Source organism: Camelus dromedarius, chromosome 21 (genome assembly GCF_036321535.1).
Source record: "Camelus dromedarius isolate mCamDro1 chromosome 21, mCamDro1.pat, whole genome shotgun sequence".
NCBI lineage: Eukaryota > Metazoa > Chordata > Mammalia > Artiodactyla > Camelidae > Camelus > Camelus dromedarius.
This window is the reverse complement of record NC_087456.1, coordinates 19,324,751-19,344,540: the sequence shown is the minus strand read 5'-3', so window position 1 is coordinate 19,344,540 and position 19,790 is coordinate 19,324,751. Positions and strand designations below refer to the sequence as shown.

At 42.3% G+C, this 19,790-nt stretch overlaps 1 protein-coding gene and 1 long non-coding RNA gene across 5 annotated transcripts in view; one reads left to right on the top strand and one right to left on the bottom strand.

The window, feature by feature from the left end:
• Nucleotides 1–19,790, top strand: part of SMYD3 (SET and MYND domain containing 3) — a 558,077-nt gene that overhangs the window by 509,542 nt on the left and 28,745 nt on the right. The window lies entirely within an intron of this gene.
• The window catches only part of LOC105099500 (uncharacterized), a 61,865-nt gene continuing 51,911 nt past the window's right edge, over nt 9,837–19,790 (bottom strand). For 2 of the 3 annotated variants that reach the window (XR_010377149.1, XR_838101.3), the window contains one exon: nt 9,838–13,122. This is a non-coding gene — a long non-coding RNA (uncharacterized LOC105099500). Of the gene's footprint in view, nt 13,123–19,790 lie in introns of all 3 variants that reach the window. The other variant, XR_010377150.1, reaches the window with a different exon arrangement.

The window sequence follows — 19,790 nt, the reverse complement described above, 5'->3', positions numbered from 1 at the left end:
AATGTCCAAAACCAATTAGATGATGGGGTGGGAAAGAAGAGAACCAGTCTGGTTTCTTTATCCTTCTATCTCAAGTCACAGGCTGCATACACAGAAGCGGTAGTGAGGCATTTGAGGGTATAAATTATGTTAAACTCCTAGCTGCAGATTCTTCAAGTAATGTGCCCGAGCCTGGATTCTGAAGGCATATTTGTCAGGTGAGACAGCAGCTACTGAATCTCATATTAGCTCGCAGGATAATGGCACAATGCATCACCAGTCTGAATTGGGAACAGTACAAAATTTTCTTTTGGTTGTCTGGAGCTGCAGATGGGGTGAACACTGAATACAGATTTTCAAGTAGTGACCAATAGATGGTAAAAAACAAAATATTTTTTGATTCCAACTTATCCTTTGCCCAAGCCAGAGATTTTGGCAATAAATTAAAACCAATCTTTATTTGCTTGAAACAGATAAATTATAAGAGCAGGAATATAGGCAGGAAGACTTAGGACAGAAACCAGCAGGCGGCTGTAACTGCCTGCACTGCACATCCGTCAGCAAACGTCATCAGTTCAGAGAAGAGGCCAATTGACTTCAGTACTGTTCTCATATTTTTATTATTAGAATAATATGGGAATATTCCAATAGTTTTAATCAAATAATTTGATAATTTCAAACAAACCTTAGCTCTGGGTTTGTGCAATTTTACACAGTTCACCTAGCCTCCAGCTTGTTGCCTGTGAACGAGGGCTTAATAAGCTTGCCTCTGTCTTATGTTCTGAAGACTCGACTGTGCAACAGCCTGACTCTGCCCTTCTCAGCTCTGCCTTAGACACTGATGCACCCGCTAAATCCATGGAGGTGAGAAGTTTCTCCTTCATTATCTCCTGTTTTGAAACAGGAAACATATGTTTGGAAACATGTTCTTTTTTCTCTTTTACCCAGAATCTTAGGTAAACAATAAAATCTCTGTGGGTTTTTAGCTACCTGGGCCTGGACCCTGTGGATCTGGGACTCAGACTAGAAGCCTAAGCCTTTTAAAATTTTTGATGTGACTTGGGTCCCGCCTTTTTATGATTTGATTCAACATTTTAAGACAGTTGGGTCTCACATCTTAAGCTTCTGTGTACATCACAGTTGTTATTTTGTGTATGTGTGAGTATGGTTTCTGATGGGACGGCTCATATAAGTGGAAAGTCCAAGGTGTGTGGCATCGGGCACAGCTGGATCCCGGGCTCAGAGGATGCAGCATTGGTTCTCTTCATCTCTCTTTCCCCTGTGTCGGCTGCATAATCAGGCATGTGAATGTTTTAAAAAATCTTTGAAACTGTGTGGCTTTGTTATTTTTCTATTCATTTTTGTTAACTCCAGAAATAATAAATTTGTTCTTTTCCTTAAGAATCCTCACCTAATTCTAGTACTTCCAGAAGACACCTCCATAATTGTTCTTTTGTTACATGAGAACCATTTAGCCTCCCCGTGTCCTGGCTTCGTATTGGGACTGCATCTCTCTTCCTTCTGTTGCCCTGCGCTCAGGGGAAGGCCAATGGGACTCCCCTTTCCCCAGCTACCAGGGATCTTTGTAGAGATTTAACCATATGAGACTATTGGTAGTCAGTTATTGTTGGTCTCCAAAATTGTCACGTTCATACAGTTCAACCTGAAACATCAGGCTTGTAGTGCTAAATGTTTTCAGCAGCAGCAATCATGTCTCAAAAACCTTGCGTAACTTGGTATTTTTGTTGTTGTTGACGGTTTGTTACTGGCACTTCTCCTGGCCTCAGCATGACATATAAACAGCTGGAGGCAAATGACAGAGTGTGTGAGCATACGGCGAGTCGTTCATCACTGAGCCCCGTGCCCAAGATGACCATCTTTCACGTCACAGTTGGAGGTTCTGGCACGCGGTTCTGGAATTTGACCATTAAATTAGATTCCGTGAATCAGATAATGAGGAAGGACTGGAGACATTTTTAGAAGCCGTAGAGCTTCCCTGCCTGCCCTGTGAGTCTTAAACATTCAGGCTTTATAACTCATTTCTGCCACTGTTGGTGGGGGGTGGGGGGAGTGTCCATAAGTCCCCCAACGGCCAGTCTACCTCTGTGCTAACGCTGTAGCAGGTGGCAGGATTTCAGAGCTGGAGAGAACTCTGAAGACAGCCTAGCTGCAGCCACTCGCTTCACAGATGAGAGCATCGTATCTCAGTTGAGTTAAGAAATTTGCCCAGAGTCAGAGCTGGCAGAGGCCTCACGGCTTCTGCTTCCTGGGCCTGTCTGTTCCTCTCATTCTGTCATTTCAGAAAGCAGTGCTGGCCTTCCAGAATGGGGCATCAGGTTCATTCCCCACCCTCTTCCTAGCTTGACTTTGGTTATTGTGTTTTCAAATTACAGAATTTTAGGTCACAGACAGACACATGAGGGAACATTAGAAACTGGAACCACCTTAAAAGCCAGAAATCTTCAGAGCCCAGAGCCAGACTTTAGATTCCAGCCTGAAGCCACTGGCCTGGTGTCTCTGAAGCGTGACTGAATTCCATCTCTAATATAGCAATCCTTCTGCTCTGGGAGGCATCAGAAGTTTAAAAAAAATCGTTTTAAAAACAACAAATCATTTTGCAAGAAATTAAATAAATAAAATTAGTTTTGATTTTACTATCAAGTAGCTATTTTCATAATTTATAGTAAAAGAGAGTCACCTCGTGATCTGGGGAGAAAGGGGGTTAGTATTTGACTCTGACGCTAGGACTCACGTGGCTGAGGCCCGCGGCGGCCTTGGCGCAGCCTGCTGAGCTGGGGGCCAGTGAAACCTCGTACAACTTCGTCTCAGGAGCCCTGTCAGGTCAGATCTCCCCCATTCCGTGAGTTTGCAGTAACTTTTTGCTGATATGGAGGTTTACTCTGAAATTAACTCAAAACTATTTTAAATAAATCAAATGATTATAAAATAAAACACAGTTGAATACATTCACAGCAAGGCTTATACATTGCTGATGTCAGTTCCCTAGGACTCACTGGACTGAACAGTACAACACACGCCCTTTAACGGGTAGGACGGACTGACTGGTATAGTGACTCCTCAATTAAGACTCTGTAAGTGACATTGTTATATTTTGGAAGAACATGATTTGATGATATTATTCCAAGTTTGTTTTCTGATATTTGTTTTTGTTTGCCACTCATTTGTTTCTTCATGTGCCATTGTTTTTCTGTGGATCCTTCTCTAAAGTTATTTTTTTCAAAACTAATTGGAGAATTCCACTTTTATTTTGATATAACAATTATTAGTTTCAGCCCATTTTTACAGCGTGAGGCTTATTTTTAATCGTGACTCCATCGCTCTGTGTATGCAGGAGGATAAGTAACTTTGCTGGCTCACTTCACGTACTTTTAGCTCATTATTTCTTTACAATAACCCTACGAGATAGGAATCATTATCCCCATTTTATAGATGAGGAAATGGAGAGTCCAATGGATTAAGTAACACGGCCAAGATTATAGAGCTGTTCTCCCTTCCTCTGAGCTGCTACAGGGTTGATAAACATGTCTTAAATATCTTTATCCATATCACGGTTAAAATGTTGAATAAATCCAGGCCAAGGATGGCCTGTTTCCAGTGCCCTCCAGGGTGGAGGGAAACGTTAATCAACATCTTCTGGGAACAGTTTTTCAACCACTTAGTAATCCACCCTGTCAAATCTGATACTCTGTTTATTGACAGTATTATTGTTTTTGAAAACGCTTTTACGTATAAAAGCTTCAAACACGTTTTTAAAAGGTTAGCTATTTTAAACATTTGTAATCGGTTCTGGTATAATATGGGGCACACCCAGACAAAAATAAACTTCTTTGAGATCGAATTATCTTAAGTGGGGCCGTTCATTTGGTTTGTCCACCAGAAACTTGATTTTGAAAGCCAAATCAGACCCAGTGAGTTCTGGTACTACTGATGTAATTCTATCTAGAGGGCTTCTTCAACTCAGGATTTCATGTGATAAACAAAGAATTTGTTGAGAATCCTTAAATCCCATGCTCTGCAATGAGAACTACGTAAAACTCACTATCATATACAACTAACCACAAATGCATCCTGCTGTACTAGTTTCTGTTTCTTCCCAGAAGGCAGTGAAGGTAGTGCTAATCTTCAGCCACAGTGTCCAAGGAAAGGGCCTCTTTCATTAGCCAGACCGAACCCTTCTTCCAGGTCCTGGGGACCTGCCCCTGGGTGTCTCTCTCGCATGGGTGGTGCTGGGTTGTCTACTACTTGTTTTAGGATCCTTATTACTACCTACAAAAAAAGCCCTAGGCTTATACTTTTGTACAAAAAAGAGTCTTTAAGAACAAAGTTTTCATCCGTTGTTATCCACAGATTTCACTTTTCTCAGCAGTGTGCTCGTTTACACGGGCACGTCTGCGGGATGGGGCGGTGCTGTCAGCTTTTTTACTCTAACCATTCATCATCAGCTTCTTAAATATTTTACTATTTATTGATGATCTTCTGTGTGCCAAGCACTGTTAGATACAGTCTTGGGTTTTTTAAAAAGCATATGGGAATTCTGCCACCAGGCAGCTTACACCCTGGTGTGAAAGGCATACCTTAAGGACGTCATTCTACAAATACAGCGTGTAGGTATGAACTTTGTTCATGCTCTGAAGGAAAGGTACTGTTATAAGAGCTTATGATGGAAGGGCCTGCCATGGTCTGGGGTGGAGGAGGTGCATTAGGAAGGAAGCACTGTTCTGAGAGAAAGATGTGAATTAGCCGAGGGTCTGGGCCAGCCTCAGAGAGAAGCTCGCCCAGGTTCTGGGGCAAGAGGGCTATGGCATACTCAAGAATTTGCACAGAGTTTAGTGTGGCTGGGGGCAAAGGCGAGACAAAGGATGGAGCCGGACAAGGATGGCTCCAAACAAGCCTGGTGAAGTGGGCCTGTGCCTTAGGCCAGCCACTGCCCAGAGGTGTCTCAGGGTTTTTGTTGTTAAGTGCAGATGCCCCCTTGGTCTGTCTGGGAGTTGATGCCAACTGCTTACACGGTTGGAGTGAATTTTTGCGGTGCGGCCTGAGGTGAGCAGGTGCAGTCCGGGGCTGGAGATGCCACAGGCATCCTCTGTGGCTCAGTGGTTCACGAGCAGACATCACAGAGCACCTACTTCAGGGCAGGATGGATGCCTCTCTGTCAGTGCTGTGGCCAGAATGCAGGGAGAGTGATGTGCCCTGCACCATTTACTCCCATGGTTAACATTATTTACGCTTTCCAGCAAAGCATGAAAATGTTCATTTGCATAAACTGACTCATCATGTAGTCTGCTTCAGGACAACTAAATCTACTTCTAGACATAAATACCCTCGGTTCCATTCATTCAAGCCTATAAAGTTTGCATTTCACTGGAATGGCGTGGAGAGGGCCTTGTAGAGTGAAAGGTAGTGCCTCTCCCCTATAACGACACTACACCTGGTGATTCTGGGGGAGGAGCTGCTTGCAGACCCTTCACAGAAACTAGTTTTGAGATCCTACGCAGTTGAGGTTGGGTCTGGGTGTAAGAAGCAGAATGTATAGAAGTGAGTGGTTGAGGTGGGACATGGGAGCCCCCCACTGCCATCCTAGGCTGTGGCCTCCTTGTGGGGCTCCTTGCACACCAGTGTCAGAGCAGCAAGGATGCTCAGCCCTCCTCTGACACCCTGCACCTGCACCCACATGCAGCCCCGCTTCCCTGGAATGCTGCCATGTCTTAGAGGAGAGGAGGGTTCTCTGCCTGTGTAAGGGCTGGGGGCCATTCTGAAGAGGATAGAGAAGGCAGGGAGTGGGGAGGGGAAGCACGTGTGTCAGATGGATGGACTCATGGGCTGTGAAAACGTCACAAGGACGTCATCAGGAGAGAGGTTGAAAGTAGAGGGAACAGGACATGAGGCGGGACAGGGCAGCACAGTCTGAGGGGCATGAGGGAACAGCAGGACTGGGGGCCTGACTGCATCCTTGGGGGACATGAAAGAGAGAAGGTGGAGAGTAAGAAAATAGGGAGTGAAGGCAGGAATGGTGATCTGAAGAGACTTGAACCCTGAAAGTGAGGGATGAAGCTCTGAGTGGTAACCTAGTGATGGAAAAAAAGGAGAATGGGAAATACAGCCATGGCAGAGGAAGGGTGGCCACCCCGCCCTAGGTCAGCCTCACACAGGACAAGCCTAGACTGGAAAAAACACATGAGCCCGAGACCCTTGATGCTGCCATCTCCCTTTCCTGCTGTGCGGTGGGCAGACTGAGAAGCTGGGTGACACTGCAGCGTGGAGAAGGCTCAAGGGGTGTGGGGGTGTGTGTGTTTGCGCGTGCGCACGCTGAACAGTCAAGACTCCTCACTCAGAAGGCGTCTCAGACCGCAGTTTCCTGCAGGCTGGGCCCCCTCCGGCTCACGCTGGAAACCGCCACCTCTGTGCAGGGCTGAGGGACTGCAGACAAGCACGGCACCACCTTCACTCAGGGATGTAGCAGCTCGCGCTGGGGCAGGGATGGGGCAGCTGGGGGCAGCCATCCTCACCTGCAACAGCTTGATATGAGAATACTCACAGGTGGTTTCCTGGAATTAGAAGTAGCCAGAAAGTTGTACATATTTTTAAAGGTAAGACTATTTCTACTTTCTAGACTGTGATTCATTTTCATTTACTGGAAAACACTGGACATTTATGCCTCATCTTTTTCTGTTTTCTGTGCCCCAAACTACTAATCCCAAATACTGAGTATCCGTGAACCCATATTATGAAAAGCCCCCACAGCTTCTGAAAATGGAATTCCCTAGAACACACAGGAAACAGACCACTAGTAATGAGCCTTGACAGTCTCTTGGTCCAGGTCTCTTTTGGAACCCAGAAGCATTGAGGAGACACGTCTTTGCACAGTTTTGAAAAGCTGCCAGTAGTGGACGTTTATAGCAGACGTGAAACCTCTTCAGAGATGGCCATTTCCTGTACTGACATTAGCAGCCATTTGAAGGAAGGCCCTGTTCACAGGAAAATGTGCACCAAATCTCCCTTATATTCTGTATCCGGCAATTTGGTACTTGAATAGAGAACTCCTTGTAGTGACTATTTTGAAAACTTTCACTCATACTACCAAAAAAGCAATTTCCTCCATCGTCTGACTGCGCCAGCTGGGACAGACATGTCTTCTCCTGTCCTTCCAAATTTATCATTATTTCTTAGGAGCTTTGCACCTTTAATCATGGCCTTTCATTTTAGACAGACTAATCAGATAGTGATGCCTTCTGTAGAGAGAGTGAGAGAGCAAGGAGAAAGAAACGCAGACTCCTCCCGTCACCAAATATTAGCTGCATGTTTGAAATGTGCCAGAACGGGGCAGCGATGTAGTTACAGTGCCTGGTGCGGCTGTGGCGCTCCCTGTACGCGCAGAGACCGGCTGGGCGTGGAGTGTGACCACAGTACGCTGCCTTCCAAATTCAGATCAAAATATGCAAGAGTTTTGTGAATATCAAACACCATTTTGTATTTGATATGCATATCAGATTTTGTATTTGTGCATATCAAACGCACAAAGCCTTACTGATTTTGAATTTATGGTAGTTTAGAGAGGACTTGGGCTGATGTTTACATTCCCAATATCTATAGAAGAAAAAAATGTTTCCTAAAAAGCAAATGATGAATATGTAGGAAATTATAGGGGAAATACTCATTATTCATGCTGCCTTTACAGCATGCTATCCCACCAAATAAACGCCGCTAATCATAGGTAATTCCTCCCTATTTATTAAAGTAGGTCCTGGCAGAGACCCTATTTGGCAGTGTTCTATTAGCCATAACTCTGTGTTATTGTACAGTCTCATAAAAAATCAATCTCTATTTTGCTAAAAGAATCCAGAATTTCAGATTTCCATTACATAAGTTGTTTCATCATCCCAACTGGTCTGAACAAATAAGGTTTTATTATTTTTTTTTATTAAAAATGTTGAAATAACAGAATCTTTGCTTGTTACACATAATACCAACTTCCAGATAATTCCATCATCTAAGTCCCAAAGAGAAAATCAGGTTTCCCAGTATATTTCCTTTCACATCAGAGCATTCCTTTGTATAGTATTTGTAGATAGCACTACTGTCAGTGTGAGTTGTGTAGGTAAGTTTGGCCAAAAAGACAGAAGTGTGGCTTCTTGTGGCTACTGTTTTGGAGATCTGTGGCTGTTTGCAACTTTGCTCTGAAGAAAATTGACTGGATACCATAACAAATACTTAGGGTGTTCTTCTAAGATTGAGTGGTCAGGAAAGAACTCTCTTAGAAGATGTATTCAAGCTGAAATGTGAAGGTTGAAAATGGCATTTGAGGAAAGAGGAACACAGAAATTTTGGTGTTTGGCTGTTCCTCTGTAGCCGTGTGTGTGGTGTGAGGTAGAAGTCTTGGTTGACCAGATAACTGAGGAGAGGCCAGAGTAGGTGACTGGAGCACATGGGCTAATGGCATGAGATGAAGTTATGAAGGTAGTCAGGGAATTTCTTGGTAAGATGGCATTATTAGATCATGCTTTAAGCCATAAGAGACAAAATATAATGACAGGAAATTAAAAGTTATAGCCAAGATCAAAGCAAGATATGTGTCTCTGTGGATCAGAAAACAAGAAGGGAGATGCAAAGCAGGTCCACAGCTGAAGCCACTAGTGCCCAGGCTCTTGGGGAAAGCAGGTAGAAAGGCTGGTAACTTGGTTCCTGCAACGTATCAAAGACTAGATATGTACTGACGAAGTGGCAAGTGGAGTCAGGCTCACTGCTTAAAATCAGCACTGTTTGTAAGTGAGAGAGGGCACCCTCACTTATGTCAGGGGGCTGATAAAAGTGACTGCTAACCAGTGCCTAGAATGATGGCTAGAATGAAGTGTGTATCTCTAAGTAAGTATGGAGTGTCAGGCTCCGGTCCCGACCAGGACCTGAGCCAAACTACTGCTGGCTCAGTGACAGGATCCGCAGTGTTTCTGTCACTGAGGGTAGGATCTCTGAGCCATCATTTAAGATTCTATTCACGATGGGTACCCAGGCACTTGTGGGGACATGGTACAAATAGAGACCGGGACAGAGACAGATGAGAGAGAATGTCCCACTGAAAATGAATTTGTACACCAACATTCCAAAACACATGAGGAACTACAGGACGTGGAGAAAAGGGAACCATCACACACTGTTGGAGGGAATGTAAATTGGTGCAGCCACTATGGAAAACAGTACGGAGACTCCTCAAAAAATTAAGAATTGAAATACCATAGAATCCAGCAATACAACCTCTGGGTATTTACTCAAAGGAAAAAAACACTAATTAGAAAGCACGTATGCACCCTAAGTGATCATCAGTAGATGAATGGATAGAAGGGATGTGGTGTGCGCGTGTGTGTGCATGTACACAACAGAATACCACTCACCCATAATAAAGGAGGAAATCTTGCCAATTGTGACAACATGGGTGGTTCTAGAGAGTATTATGCTAAGGCAGAGAAAGAAATAGTGTATGATCTCATGTATATGCAGAATGTAAAAAACAAAATAAAACCAAATATAAAGGAATTCATAGATACAGAGAAAAAATGGCCTGCTGCCAGAGGGGAAGGGCAGGGGAGGGGTGAAAAAATAGGTGGAGGAAATTAAGAAATACAAAGCTCCAGTTATAAAATAAGTAAGTCATGGGGATGTAATATACAGCATAAGGAATATCGTCAATAATGCAGTAATTTTTACAGGGACATACCGTTACTAGACTTATTGTGGTGATCATTTTGTAATGTATTTTAATGTCAAATCACCATGTTGTACACCTGAAACTTAATATTTGTACATCAACTAAATTTCAAAGTCAAGTAATTAAAAAATTTTTAAGAATGCAGCAGAGAGAGAAAAAAGAAATTTTAAAAAATGTGAAAAAGCAGCCAAGAGGCATGAAAGATATTTTGAGATTCTCCAATAAACTTCTAGTAAGAGGTTCTCAACAAAAGAACCAAACAAACAGCCAACAAATTTTTATTTTGCCAGAATTTTAAAAAGACTTGAGTTCTCAAATTGAAAGCATACTCCCTAGGACTGAGCAGGATCAATAAAAGAAATCCAAACTTGGACGTATTGTAGTGAAACTTCCCAACATCAAGGATAGAGGATCTCAAAGCCTGATTTCAGTTAGGTTGCAGACATCTCTCATCAACAGCCCTTGATGCCAGAACACATGGAATAGTATCTTCAACATGCAAAAGAGAATAATTGTCAAGAGAGACTTCTCTGTAGCTAAACTATCTTTCAAGAATAGGAATGAGATGAAGATATTTTAAGAAGTACAAAGAATCTTGCTAAAAGAATTGTTAAATAATGCATATTACAAGAAGAGAAGTGATCCCAGAGGGAAGTTGTAGGCTGCATGGAAGAATAGTGAGTATTGGAATTGTTGAAATGGCATATAAATTAGTAAAAATATAAATATAAATATAATTTAATAAGGACCACGAAAGTAACTATTTTCCTCATGTTTATATCAAAAGGTGGAACTAAAATTCCAGGTAACAATGACAAGAAGGAAGTTATAAAACCACAGGTATTACCATAAATATACATGGATTAAGATTACATTTAAATACTAAAATATAATCAGCTAGATTAAAAAAAAATTAAGCAGTTACATGCTGCGTGAGGAGCAAACACCACCAAATGGCTAAAAATAATATGACAGAGATACTACAACAACATTAACCAGAAGAAAATGGGGTAACTATCAGACAGTGCAGGTGTAGGGCCCCCCCAAAAAAGCATTAGTAAGGATAAAATTCTGTGTAGTTATAAAATAGAGGTAGGAGTGTACCGGGTCACCTGGGGCCTGTGGGCCAATCAGGGGTTTGGGCAGTCAGTGCGGACAGTATGGAGGGCAGGGCAGAGGCCGAGCGGTGTCGGGGTGAGCCAGGCAGAAGGACTGAGAGGGATGTCTCCCGGATGCCAGGAGGGCCTGTTTGGAGGAAGGTGGGCTGGTACCCAGTGCGTGCTGCTCAGAGGTGAAGTGTGATGTGGACCTCTGGGTGGTGGTCACTCAGCGTGACCGCTTTGGAGCGGGCCGGGGTGAGTAAAGGGGCCTGGGGGAAGCTGAAGCCTTGCCAGTGGGAAGGAAATGGCTACACCCTTGTTCATTCCCACCTGAGTCTGGTTTGGAAATTAAAGCCAAGTTAGTGCTGCACTGTCTGCCACGCTGCAGATGCAGTGAGACTCCAGATGGAAGACTGTTTCTCACAAGAAATGCAGCACAGGGCATGAGGTGATGCTCCTGAAACTCAAGCCTTTCTCAGAGGGTATTACTTTAACACAGTATTTATAACTTGAGGAAGCACATTTTGTCCTCATGCTGGTGCTGGATGGCTGGATGGCAGGAAACACTGGGCAGCTGCTGAGATGAATGAGCTGAGTCTGCTGTGTGGAGTCCTGCGAGGATGTCACTGTCTTTGAATTTTGATTTCTGGCTCTCACCCACCCCACCTCCACTCTAACCCTGGCCCTGCAGACCACTCCTGCACTTGTCACTGTTAGGGCCATATTTATAAAACAAGCTGTATATTAACTATGGACAATTTGCAGATATCACTCAAGTCACGGCCTACAGATAATTCTGACATACTCGCTCCCCACTAGCTTGGTACCAAAAGGAAAAACAAATGGCATGTCAAAATTCCATGGTTATTGAGGAGTGAAGAGGGACAGAAATTCATTCTCAACTTGTTCCCTAAGTGATCAGGGTCTTGATCATTGGTTGTCATCATTAACAAATCAATTTTTAGAGTCTCCTGTGGCATGAAGAATTAGGCATGTTAATTTACTAGATCGGATTACAAAGCGATACTGTCTGCTAATAGCTTATAGCATCATAAAGATTACATGTTAGAGACAGACAAGTTTTGCACTGTACCAGTTATGTCATTTCAGACAACTATTTAACCTCTATGAGCTGCAGTTCTCACATATGTAAAATAGGAATAATAATGTTAACCTCACATTATTGTAAGGATTAACGGAGGTAATGCTTTTCTAGAACAGTGTCCAGCACCTAGAACTGTGCTTAGCTAACTGCAGGTGCTCAGTAAGTATTCCAGGAAGGAATGAAGCTGGGGCAAGGAAGTAAGGGAGGGAGGGATGTAAAGCCCCCAGGCACAGAGCACTCTTTTATTTATTCGACAGAAAGCCAAGAACAGTGACATAAGCAGAATTCCCCAGAGCAGCCTTTTGGAGAAGAAAGTTACATATGCTGCTAACATAACACACATATATGTATTTAAGATTAGAACATTTTATTCTAATTTGAAAAGAAATATGCAACCCAATGTTCACAGCAGCACTATTTTACAGTACCAAAGACATGAAAGCAACCTAAATGTCCATCAACTAATGACTGGATAAAGAAGTATTCCACACAATGGAATACTACTCAGCCATAAAAAATAAAATGTCATTTGCAGCAACATGGGTGGACCTGGAGATTATCATACTAAGTAAAGCAAGCCAGAAAGAAAAAGAAAAATACCATATGATATCCCTTATATGTGGAATCTAAAAACATGACACAAATGAACTTATTTATAAAACAGAAAGAGACTCACAGACATAGAAAACAAACTTATGGTTACCAGCAGGGGAATGGGGGTTGGAGGGATAAATTGGGAGTTCGAGATTTGCAGACACTAACTACTATATATAAAATAGATAAACAACAAGTCCTACTGTACAGCACAGGGAACGATATTCAATATCTTGTAATAGCCTATAATGAAAAAGACTATGAAAAGGCATATGTATAACTGAATCACTATGCTGTACACCACATATTAACACAACATTGTAAAACCAACTATGCTTCAATTTTTTGAAAAAGATTAGAATGTTTTAAAAAAATCGAATTGGGTGGTTCTGTCTTTGGGCCTGACAGTGAGAACTAATCAGAAGGAATGAAGTAGCTCTGATGATGGGCGGAGGGAGGGGCTCAGATGAAAGGGAGTCAGGCAGCAATTCTGGAGGGAGAAACAAGATAGAAAAGAAGGGGAGGGGAGGAGGCTGCCTGTCCTGCAGAAGCTGCTCGGTGTCACTTCTTCAGTGGCTTCCAAACACATGTGACCCTTTGGATATCAGAGGCAATCTGGCTGGAGGCTGCAAAAGACCAGAATTTCTGTTTAATAAATTGAATTTCTACAGAACAAATGTTCACTGATGCTCATATGAGCGTGAATACGTTCTCTGGTTTTCCTCCTTCCCCTCGCCCTTCACTCTCTCTCTCTACCCCCATTTCTTTCCTGAGACAGATAAACTCATTAACTATAGAAAATGATAATCCATCTGGCTGAGCCCTGCTCCACAGCCCCTACTCAAGAAAAACATAGACAGTGAGCGCATAAACCTTGGTTACCGACAGAGACACAGTGTCCCAGTGCCCCGAGTGTGGGACTCCTGCCGTTTCCATATGCCATTTCGCAGTGTCATGGAGTTCGGAGGATAAACTGATCCACGGCATTAACAAGTGTTGCAAGCAGTACTTCGGTGCCCAGGAGGGATTTGGAAAGGCACTTGCTGTGCTTGCCAGGCCTCTTTGCGTAGGTGAAATCACAAGTTCTTTTTCCTAAGTCATTTCATTCCCTGCAGAATGCACCCCCCTCCCCAAAATGCCCTTGTGAATGAGAGGAAAATGACTAGTTCGAGGAACTGACTGAGTTCTTAGATGCTGGGGAGGAATGGCTTGTCTGATGGGGACATCACTAGTTAGTGGCACAGCTTATTAAAGACACACAGCCTGGCTGAACAGCTGCATTGCAGCCCCTTCCTTTCTTCCCATCTCCTGTGGGTCATTTCTTATGACAAAGACCAAATTCACGCCCATGATTACAGAATGAAATATATGTATCACCTGCTTTTATGTTTCCTGGGCTTTTGAGGTAGATGTAATATTTCCAACTGAGAAATACAGTTTACTCAGGAACATACAGTGATTTAAACAAAAAATTCATTATTTCATCGTGGAAATTAATGGGCCTGATGGTTAGATGGAACAGAGAGCCATCCAGAGTCTTAGATTCAAATTCAGCCCTGATGTCAAGTTTCCAGTTTTGGTTGATCCATAAAGATGCTCAAATGTCTTTATAGAATTAGCAAACAAGTACAAATAATTCAAGTGATGGTGCCAGGGAATCACAGAGTACATCCATCTCCCCTTGTGGCTTATCTGTGGCAATTCCTGCTTTAAAAATGTGACTGCCACTCCTCCTTTAATTATGCATGTGTGCCTCTCTCTGCCTTTTTTTGAAAGCGTTTGCATTTATAGGCTGCTGGCCTGAACAGGAGTGAGGTGTGAAAGGTACAGTCACCTTGAGCTCCAGGCCCTGCCCGTGAAGAGCTCTGCTGACCCTGACCCTGGAGACTCCCCCTTGTGTGGACCTGACACACGAGTGGGTGATAAGGGTGGGTTCTGCCTTACGTTGGCTCACTCACCACCAGGGTTGAATCAGCTGATCCAGCAGGTAGAGTAGTCTGTGTGCCCTTTCTTCCTCACAGCACATCACTATTACCTGTATAACCTTTGTTCCATGCTCAGGACACTGGACTTTTTTGGGGGGTGGGAGTAATCAGGCTTATTTATTTTATTTTATTTTTTAGGTACCTGGGCTTGAACCCAGGATCTCGTGCATGCTAAGCACTGCACTCTTCCACTGAGCTATGCCCCCTGGACTTTTTATCAGTTCCTTGAATACTTAGTGTTGTTCTGTGCCCAAGGACCCCTGCACCTACTGTTCCTTCTGCCCAGAGTATTCTTCAGCAGTCTAATTTTGACTCATCTATCAGTCCCCAACTAAAATGTCTCCTCTGCTTGGAAGTTCTTCCTGACCTGCCACTTTAGAGTAGGTCCCCCTCTACTGACCTCTACAGAAGGCTCTCTGGTGCTCACCAGACTTGTTACTTTTCAGTGTCTGGTCCTTCCACAGTGATGTAAGCATCATGAGGACAGAAACCACTGTCTGCCTTATTTCCCACTTTATCTCTATAATGCCTGGCACATAATGGGTGCTCAGTAACTGCTGAATGAATGAATGAACTAATGAGCAAATGAACAAACAGTTAAATGGGTTCTCCTGGTGTGTCTCCCCAAAGGTGTATGCCACATCAATGATGGGGATTTTTCTTTGATCAAAAATATATATGGAGCTTTGTTTTCCAGCTAGAAAGTTCAAATCTCTGAGCTGGGAAATCCATTCACCAATTATTAGTCCTTGTGCCAGCAAGAGTTTGAGAGCAGCAAAGAGAAGTCAGCTATCAGTGTTGAGTGGAGTTGGAAAACGGTGGCGATAGGTACAACGGAAAGCTTACGAAATTCTCTTTACTTGTCTGGCACCAGGATTTAGTTTGAAGGAAATTTCCAGAATACAAACCACATAAATCTACTCAAATGTAAATAAAAATAATATTCTGTAGCAAACATATAGTATTCGGGGTCATCCCTGTTTGTATTACCCCAGTCACTGGTTCTCTGTCCGCTGAATTCAATAATCAGATATTGACTACAGCTTTTCTCATTGCTCTAAAAACAATTTTTTTTTATTGGAGTACTTGCTTGTCCATAGCTCGCAAAGTTGCAAACTACTAATAATCCCAGGTCTGTGCTAAACAGCACTGGTTCTAGTGCTAGTCCTGCTCTGCCAGTTTGGTTGCAAAGGCCCTCATCCCTTCTGTGCAACAGCTTTCCATTTATAGGTGGGCGGTGATGCGAATATTTGCCTCAGTAGGAAGCTGCCTATGACAGTATCTCTAAAAGGAGTTATATCCTTCAGTTCCCAAAAGATGGCATATTAGTGTGCTGCACACCTAGAGCAAGTCAGTGGACTGAGAGCAACTTTTCTAGGCTATTACATCTTTAAACTGAAGGGGTAGAAGCAGGTGTTCTCTGATTCCTTCTAGCTCTAAACAGTCTATTATTCACTTTAACAATTGTAAGCTCTGCCCCTCCCACCCCTTTACTCTCACAGGCATGTGCCAAGAATATATCTGTCCATCCCAATCCTACAGAAGACTGGTAGAGGGAGAGGAATGCAGATGACAGAGCTTATGGTATGAAGTCTTTCCAAATACCAACAAATGAGAAAGTAGGAGAAATGCCTAAAGGGTCCCCTCTTCCTATTCACTGTGGTGGAGTCTGGTTGGGTGTTTTGAAGCCCTCCCAGGACTAAGCAGGATAAGGGACACTTCAGTAGCAAGGTTCACCCTGACTGTACCGCCTGTGGTTGGTTGTCAACTACCACACTTGTGAACCTCAACTCATCATAGTTTTTTTTTAATCCTGGGAAGTACTTGTGCCCCTCAAATTTTTTCCTTCTCCCTGATGAAAATTAATCACTTAGTTACATTGTTTTGAATTTTATCCATTAGAAATTCTTTTGAGTCAATGAAAATTTCTCCTTCAAAATGCAAATACCTCTATGAAATTATCAATCGTTAACAACTGTAATTTAATAAGATTGCTTTCTTTTAATACCTTGATGAGATGAGACTTTTCTAAAGGAAGCTTGGGAGTTTTGATTAGGTGAAGAGGAATCTTTTGGGGGGGATGCACTGGGGAAGGCAGGATTTGTGAGGCACTACTGAGACCATTGGTAAGTCCTCCAGCCTGGGTAAAAGAGGAAAGTTTCTAGGAAATAAGAGAGAAAAAGAGTGAAGACAAATGGTACTTATTTCAATACTTTGATGTAGGTTCTAGAGCTGGTCCAGCACTAGGACTGGCCTTGAGGAACTGAGTATGGAAGAGATTGCCCCGACAGGAACTTATGAGTCTAAACTGAGTAGCTGCATGTAAACAAAGGCCACCTAGGCTTTCAGAGAGAATTCTTTTCCCCAGCAGCATAAAGAGCCCTTTCTAGCAAGAATAGCTGTAATTTGCAGAAGTGTTAAAATCTACTTCCAACTGTAAAAATACTGAAATATCCAGGGCATAGCAAGGCAGCCGTTCTGCCCTGTGATATAATGTGTGATCTTAAAAAGTAATGAAAATAGAATAAGGCATTGTAAAGATATTGCTCTAATAAATACAATTCTGTTTGCTGGCTTTTTTCCTGCTAGCAAATTGTATTACTCCATCAGCTTGGTAGGCCATCAATAATGTCTTCAGAGAATAACTTGTGAAAACTGAGATACTCTATGGCAGGATTTTTTGAAGACAATGTAATTTGGCATTTCTCAATTTTCTTTGATTTTGCACAGAGAAAATAGAAGACTGTGATAAATATTTTCCACAAATGGCGTCTTAAATGGAAACACAGCTGGTAGCAACAGTATGCTGTTATTTGGATGTTGGATTTCAGGTTTTCTGTGTGAAACAACCATGCTGGCAGATTTATTGGTTTCTCATTTTTTCAGTACTTTTTTTCAGTTGTGAATTTGGTTTTGCCTGTAGGCTTCTGGTGGTGAGAGGTAATGCCAGGCTGCTGGTGTATCTGTACTCAGTGGAATCAGAGTTGTGTATTAGGGGCTACTGAAATGGATTGGAGATGTTTTAATTTCACTATAAGAAGTTAACAAAGTGCACAGAGCTAATCTAAGGCAAAACTTAGATTGGGGAGGTTTAAGGAGGCAGTGAGGTCGACTGGGAAGAGAACAGATTCAGGAAACAGTTGCTGGGTTCTGAGCTCAGCTCCTCCATTTACTGGCTGTACCACTTTGGGCAGATTACATAGCCTCTCAGAACCTTGGGGTCTACAACCATACATTTCTGTAATCAAGATAATAAACATCACAGGTATAATTAGTTATCAGTGAAATAGTGGATATTAAATTGTTCTATTATACCTAAGGACTTAGTACAATCTTTGCTGCCCTGGTACCTGCCCAGCTTTTCATAGCTTTTGAAATAACTGTTGCCACCAATGCCCACCCCACCACCACCAGTCTCAACTCAAAGCTTATTCTTACAGGGCTTTGTGCTCTGTAAGATGAACACTTTCAGCCTCTATCTTGGTACTTTGGAACTCTTGGCTCTCTGGATGCTCATTCTTTGGACATTCCCTCTCAGAAACCAGCTGCCATGTTTTGAGAAGCAAATCAAGAGGCCACATAAGGGTTCTGGTCAGAAGTCCCTGCTTGTGCTTATTCCTCAGCCACCCCAGCTCAGGTGCCAGAATGATAATGAAGAAACCATCTTGGTATCGTGTCATCAAGTAGATCCTCTTGCCCCAGCTGTTCCAACCTGTGGCTATTGTGAGACACCTCTACCCATCCCAGCTGACATTATTGAACAGAGATCTCCTCCTACACCTCTTTTTAATTTCTGATGCACACAATACATGAACATAAGAAAATGGTTGTGACTCTATACTATTACATTTTGGAATGGCTTATTACATGGCAGCAGGTAACTACGACCATTTGCCATTTGTCCATAGACACTTAGATACTCTTCTCATATTAATTCCATACTAGCTTCGCCAGGGCACAATGGAAACCTGGGAACAAGGGAGAAGTGTGGTCAGTGAACATGCCAAGAGCTTGGAAGAGAACTAGAGTTACTTCTGGTCTTGATTACTGTACTTCTGTAGAAATGCTTGAAACCATATAGTGTGAATCCTCCAGTTTCCTCCTGCTTTTTAAAAATTTTGTTAGCTATTCAGTTCCTTTGGCTTTCCATGTAAGTTTAAGAATAATCTTATCTATATCTACAAAAACTCTTACTAAGACATTTTTAGAACTGTGTTTAACCTATAAATCAATTTGGGGAGAATTGACATCTTTGCTTTATTGAGTCTTCTAATCCACGAACACAGTATGTCTATTTATTTAGATCTTCCTATGTTTCTTTCATCAGTGTTTTATAATCTTCAACATATAGATACTGTGTATGGTATTTTTATTTATAAAAATTTTTTAATCACAGTGTGTACAGCACAATGTCCCAGTCATGCATATACATACATATATTCGTTTTCAGTATATGGTCTTTTTAGATTTATACCTAAGTATTTAATTTTTATAGTAATTATAACTCATACTGTGTCTTTAATATTGATTTTCATATATTTATTGTTGGTATAATTAATTTTTGTGTTTATTATTCTGTGACTTTACTGAATTCTGGGTTTATTATTCTGTGACTTTACTCAATTCATTTATTAGTTCTAGGACTGCTTTTATAAATTCCTTGGGATTTTCTACACAGGCAGTCATGTCATCTGCAAATAGGGCCAGTTCATTTTTTCCTTTTTTATCTCTTTTCCTGCCTTATTGCACCGGCTAATACTTCTAGTATTGTGTTGAATAAGAATGGCAATGGACATCCTTTCCTTTTCCCCAATTTTAGTGAGAAAACATCCAGTCTTAAGTGTTTGCCAGTGGACATAGTATATAAATTGCCCTTGACTCAGTGGCATTTCAGCCTCTTCACCAGATCTATAAATGGACAACAGGTTGATATGCTCAGCTTACAGTCAGTTCTCATATGTAGTGGAGTTTCATCAGCTGGGAATGGATAGACTTAAATAGCATCTTCTCTTATCCCAGCTGAGACGTGCTTCACATCTGTCAAGGCTCCTCATTTCTCAGCCTCCACTTCCCACATGTTCTTTAGGGCACCTGCTCTTGTCACTATTATTCAGTGTGACACATCTACTCCTCCACTCTTGCCCATTAACCATCCCCTAGAGTGGTTTTTGTTGTTTTTGTTGTTGTTCTGGTTTTGGGGGTGTTTCCCCCTAGGAGTTACAATCTGTACATAGAATAAAGATCTGAATTGGGAGAGAGGGTTAAGGGGAAAGAGGGGTCCAGGATGACTGACTGGCTACTTCAGAAAC